The sequence below is a fragment of the Triticum dicoccoides genome, chromosome 4B (assembly GCF_002162155.2).
Source record: "Triticum dicoccoides isolate Atlit2015 ecotype Zavitan chromosome 4B, WEW_v2.0, whole genome shotgun sequence".
Lineage (NCBI taxonomy): Eukaryota > Viridiplantae > Streptophyta > Magnoliopsida > Poales > Poaceae > Triticum > Triticum dicoccoides.
Genome location: NC_041387.1, coordinates 252,805,125 through 252,811,685, shown reverse-complemented (window position 1 = coordinate 252,811,685; position 6,561 = coordinate 252,805,125).

Sequence of the window (6,561 nt, the reverse complement as noted above, 5' to 3'; positions counted from 1 at the left end):
TGTCGGCTTGCCGCGGCCAACAGTTTTTGCTGTCTGGTTGGGGTTGGTTTGGGGACACTCGCGCATATAGTGGCCTGATTCCCCACACTTGAAACAAGTCACGGAACTGGTACGTGGAGGAGCATTGTTGGTTGGACCACCATAGGGCTTGGCTGGTGCATATGGCTGAGCTGGGCGAGGCGCCTGGAAGGATGGCCTCGGTGTGAACCTGGGTGGCAGGGCAGTGTTAGGCACCCACACGCGGCGCTTCTGAGGACCAGCACCGGATGAGGAACCCAAGTCACGGCCATGCTTGCGGGTTGCTTCATAATCAGTCTGACCAGTCTCAGCACTGATGGCTTTGTTAACAAGCTTCTGAAAAGATGTGCACTCATGCAGACGGAGGTCGCGGCGAAGCTCAGGACTAAGCGCCTTACGGAACCTTGCCTGCTTCTTGGCATCAGAAGAAACTTCCTCCATTGCATAACGGGCAAGGTTACCAAACTCCCTGCTGTAAGCGTCAACAGAGAGTCGACCTTGAGTGAAACTACAGAACTCCTCATGTTTACGGTCCATGAGACCCTTCGGAATTTCTACACGCTAAGTCATATTCCACAAGTCACGCAGGACGGTGGAAATACAACTATTACAATACCTAGTGGATCTACTACTATCTCAGTCATCTTCGTAGTAGTTCTCATAGAAGTCTCCTCCATAGCCTGGAAGTTCAATGTGAGCATCCGGAAACAAACGGTCCTGAGGAGCCTGTGGACCAAAAGGGCTAGGGTGAGGTCTTGGACCAACAAACGGTGGCCTGCGAGGACCACGAGGTGGGGTGATGCCTCCCACATCACGCCAATCCATCATGTCCGGCAGAGCAGACCTAACAGGATACAGATCTCTCATATCCATGCATCCAGCTTGCACAGCCGGTGCAAACCGAGTCAAGGTGGCCCAATGATCGGCACGGGTGTTGAAAAGCTCCATTCTCAAGGCCCGATTCTCTCGGTCCTTATCCTCGAGCAACTCAGCAGTGGTGCGAGTTAGTGAGTCCTCCTGACTGGGGTCAGCATAGATAGCCTGGAGATAACCGTGCGCTCCAGGAAGTGAAGCCGGCATATACCGGAAGTCGGTGTTGCGAAGCAGGCCAGTCCTGACTCGCATGATGGTCATCATAGAATAAGCCGCATCTTGCACAAGCATCTCAATAGTAACACCGAGCCCATAGGAACAGTGAAGAGCCTCGGTAGAACCAGGATAAGAGGGAAATATCCGGACGGTGCAAAGATACTGGCTTTGGTTAAAATCTCGAAACTGCTCTTCGACCGTGTATTCGGGATACCAACGGTAACCCGTCTCGATCATCACTCGGACTAACATGGCCGTATGACCGGTCACACCAATCTATCGGGTCAGGCGAACCACTTGATTTTGGTCGCGAGTGGCCATCTGAAAGCACAACCATAATGCAAAGGCATTAGAATTTCTAGCAAAATTTCGACAGCATAACGGCTGTAAATGCTCAAGAAGGGTTTGAGACATTTATCAAAAAATTGCATAGACACTCAACAATATCATATCAAGGTTCTGGGTTCAACTTATCAGCATAACAAGGTAGTAGAACTGAACTAGGCTTGTAGTCATCAAACCTATAAGGTACTACTGATTCGTAACACGTGAACCTGATAGAGAGAGAAGATCCTAATCCTTAATCCCCGGTAGAAGAATGGACTGACTCAGATCAGAATGCCATGAGGTAAAGAAGTAAAAAGAGCCTTACGTGCCATCCCACAATCAATTCCCCTACATATAACTAAAGCATTTCTAGACTCAACATCGACCAGTTTGGCTTGGAGAACCTACAGGCAGTCCGGCTCTGATACCAACGTTGTCAGGACCCCGACTCAATGTCACGTCGATCTAGCCTGTAACACCTCATATCACTTTGCGGCCTCACGCACGATATTCCCACAGGTGTCGCCTTACCTTTGCCTGGGACCGTTTGCGCCTTTTGGCTCACGTATATGATGATGTCGCTAGCATCCATATGATAAGGAGCCCGGGCTGACATGACTAGTCGTAAACCCAAAGTGGCACAGACTTACAGGGACAGGCATCCATGACCCAGCATCGAACATGTCGGTCATCAGCAAGTGGGTCCGGGCTGTAGCACTGGGCTAGCAGGACTCCGGTAAACCGGGCTGTAGCGGGCTAACAGGGCTCTGGTACTCAATGCGTGACATTTCCCCGAAGGGACAGACACAGGAACGAAGAAGGAAACATGCCGGCCAGCCTAAGTGTTCCGGAGCAGTAGCAAGCTACCATGGCTCAATGGAAACACTAGGAGACATTTCCCGGTAAGAGAGGCTACTAAAGATAAACAACTAGATAGTCAGATCCCACACATACCAAGCATTTCAATCATACACACAATATGCTCGATATGTGCAAATACAACAAGGCATCACAACATGACTCTACGACACAAGTACTTTATTTAAAGGCTCAGAGAGCCATACATAACATACATACAAGTACGGGTCACACGACCCACATTCAAGTCATACAGTCATACAAACCAACAGCGGAAGTAACTTGTCTGAGTACAGACAACTAGTAAAATAAAAGAGGCTTGGAAAGCCTAACTATACTACGTGGACCTTCACAAGCTCAGGATTACCACCTGGGCCTTAGTCTACTCGTCGATGTCAATGTCTACGAAGAACCCATCAGAAGGGGTTGCAGCGCCTTCTGTAAAATGTAAATTATAGCATCATGAGTACAAAGGTACCCAGCAAGACTTACGTCAGATCCTACATACATGCACATTATCAAGAAGGGTTGGTGGAGTTATTGCAGCAAGCCACCTTTGACTCTTGGCTAAACTATCCTACGAGACTCCAACTTGAAATGGTTTTGCGCACACGAGTCCACTACTCACCACTTCAATACACCACCGAGGATCCACCTCCGTCATCCTACGGAAGAGCCATCCTCGGCACTCACGCTTATCTTGAGATTTTTAGTAGTATCCATTCACTTGTCTATGAACTGTATAAGCAACCAAGTAGTCCTTTACCGCGGACGCGGCTATTCAAATAGATCATGTTAACCCTGCAGGGGTGTACTTCTTCATACATGTTTCCACCACTTAGCGTCTGCACACGACATGTGCTCGGCAGACTTCAAGCGAAAGCCGACGTGGGTGTAGACCACGACCTACCTAAACACCTAAGTCTCTAGTCCAGGTTTATCCCCTATCCAGGTTCCATCCTCAGGGAGTCCGGCCGAGGTTTCCCATACGGCCCCGAACGATGTGTACAGGGTTCCCGAGATACCTAACGGGTATTCGATACACCGTGCCACGTACCTACCGCATCACAGCCCACCCCGTGGGTCAGCGCTGTCCACGGCCTCCAGTAAGCTACAAACAGCAGAAACTACTTGCAACTCCTGGACAGAGGACTAGGGTGAATAAGAAGTCGAGCGGGGTCATATTTCAGGGCCCAATGCATGGTAGTAGCTGAATCTTAAATCACGCATACAGATCTCAGTTCTTAAGGTCGGCTTCAATGAAACAACCCACCATGTACTCCTACATGGCCTCTCATCAATACCTTTACCAAATCGTGTTCACCACATCACTCTCATTACCGACATGATCATTTCACTCTAGCCCATCACCCAGATGAACCAGACCTGACACGACTCTAAGCATAGCAGGCATAGCAAGGTAGGAACAACACATACATATGGCTCAATCAATTCCTACACATGCTAGTGCGTTTCATCTAATTACTGTGGCAATGACAGATCATGCAGAGGAAATGGGTTCAACTACCATAGCACACAGCAGTTTGAAACGCGTTGTCTTAATGCAGTAAAAGAGAGCAAGAGCGAGAACATGGGATTGTATCAATATGATCAAATGGTTGGTTGCCTGCCTGATGGATCGATGCTAGGATACGGTTCTTCGCTAGGGTAATCACGATACTCCTCGGAGGCAGAACCTGCCGCAAAGAACACCGATACACAACCATCACCAAACAATGTGCGACAATATGATGCATGCATGAAACATGGCAATATGAGTGTGTTGGGCTAATGCAACTAAAACCAGATGGGTTTGAGTCAATTTGAACCAAAGATTCAAATTTCAAACTCATAAATGGCCCTTTAAAGTGTTTTATCTTGTTCTGCACTAAACCTCAAGTTAGTTTGTTTAAACATGCATGAAACTAGTACAGATGATAGATTGGATTTTTCTGATCATTTTTCATATATAATTTGTTTGATTTGGAGCTACGGTTGAATTTATATGAATTTTTGAAGTTTGCAACAATTTCTGGAATTTATAAATCATTTTAGATTTATTTTAATTTCAGAAAAGGTTTACTGCGTCAGCATGAGGTCATGCTGACCTCAGCAAGTCAACAGACCTGGTCCAGGTCAAACCTGACGCGTGGGTCCAGGGTGTCAGTGGATAATTAACTAATTTAATTTAGTTTAAACTAATCTGGATAATTAGCAGAAGGGGGCCCCACCTGTCATTGACTCAACAGAGTCAACCAGGGCCCACCCGTGGTCAAAGTCAAAATGGCTACACTGGCGTTTAGCCGCCGGCGAGCCCGACGCGGCGGCGGAAGTGGTTTTGGCCATTCCGGCCACCAACTGGGTCGCGGAGGGCATCGGGGTGGAGCTGAGGACGAGCCGCGGCTCTTGGTGGAGTCAGTTGGGGTCGGGGTGGCCGGAGTTGGCGCCGGTGACGACCTAGGCGGTCACCGGAGTTCAGGTGAAGGCGAACTCAGGGCTAGGGTGTGCGGTGAGGTGCGGGAAGTGCACGGTTGGACTCAACGCAACGTGGTGAGTGCGTTGGACACCGTGAGTTGGCCGGAGAATGGCCGGGAGCACGTCGGCGATGAGATCCACGGCGGTGCGTGCGGGTGATCTTTGTGCGGTGGCTACACGGTTCGGGGGCGAGAGAGGAAGGGTAGGAGGGGTAGCTAGGCTCACAGATCACTCGTAAAGGTCACCGGCGGGGTCGGGGACGAGCTGATGCGGCGACGGCGTTGAAGGGGATCTCCGGCGACGGCGAACTCGGGCGAGGTCGGTGCGGTGGACTCGTGCCTCACGAGCACACGGGGCTCAGTTAGCTCGACGAAGTGGACGGCGGCGGAGCTCCTGGACACCACGAGATGGAGCACGGGCGGCGGGGAGCGCGGCTACGACGATGGAGCGGCGGCGGTGGCGTCGGCCATGGCTGGGGAGCGCGAGGGGGAGGAGCTGGAGAGGAAAGGGGGCGCCTGGGGGGTTTGGGGGAGAGAGAGGGGTCGATCCACGGCGTTAGCCGGGTGAGTGGAGCGGCGAGGCGGCGAGCAGGTGCATGGCACCCATGCGGTGTTCGCCGTCGAGCACCTTGCCTGCCTGCCTGGCCGGCAAGCAGCTCGCTGGCGCGGCGCTGGGCTGGGCCGGCAGGTGGGCCGGGTTGCAGGCGCCAGGTAAGTCCTTCCTTTCTGTTTTTTTTTTCTTTTTCTATTTTTCTGCAACTTTGTTGAATTATTAAAAATACCTAGGCAACTCCTAAAATCACCAAACTGCTCCTGGTCCAAAGTTGGAATATTTCCAACATGAAACATTTCAGTTTAGGAATATTTGAGCATTTGAAATATTTTATATAATTTTAAATGCCCAAATTCAAATACTTATCATTTAATTCAAAGACCCTAAGATGACCTAGAAAATTGTGCAACACTTTTGGCAGAGGTTCTGAACCAAGACAAAAATGATGGACATTTTAGAAGGGCATTTCAGGTTCATTGAAAAAGTTTTTAGTAAACCGTAGTTGGTTTCAGAGGGGGCTGGGGGTTCTGACATCCCCATTTCAAGTTTCTGATGAAAGGATAGACATGATGCAACACTCTAATGCATGAACTAGCTAGGGTGTGATAAGACTTCAGGTACCGCGTCTTCACCATGGCCCAGGCCTCCCTGGCGCCTTGACGGCAGGCTGATATCTTCCACAGAAGGAGACGCCGCCGTACTCCCTGAAACTTCTCAGCAAGCCCTCCAAGACCCTCGGGTAGGGAGACGGAAGGCCATAAGGCCTGAACGACGCCGCTCATCGCCTGCCGAACACGTTCATGCAGTTGTAGCAGCTCGGGAAGAGGGTCTCCCGTGGAACCAGGCATCTCCTCCGCCGGACGACCCGTGAGCACACCTACATACACATTTCTGTCAATCGACTTCCTCGCCGAACTCTTCTTTTCAAAAGAGTTTGCTTAAGCACTTACTATAAATGCCGCGACGAAGCCGTCGATTCTCCTTTACGGAGTTAGACAGCTGGACCCGAACATCTTTTAGTTCTTCGCCCAGCTGGGTGTTGGCATCTTGGAGTTTGTTCCTCTCCTGCTGCACCCTCATAAGCACCTTCTCGCCGGCCTTCAGCTGATGCAGCAGATGTTGCTTGTCCGGATTTAGTCCGGCACCCTCTGCAATATTATTGTCAGACTATACACACGCCGCACTTCGTAAACTATTTCTCTTTTTGAAATATGAATTACCAGAGGGGGTCTCTGTGGCTCC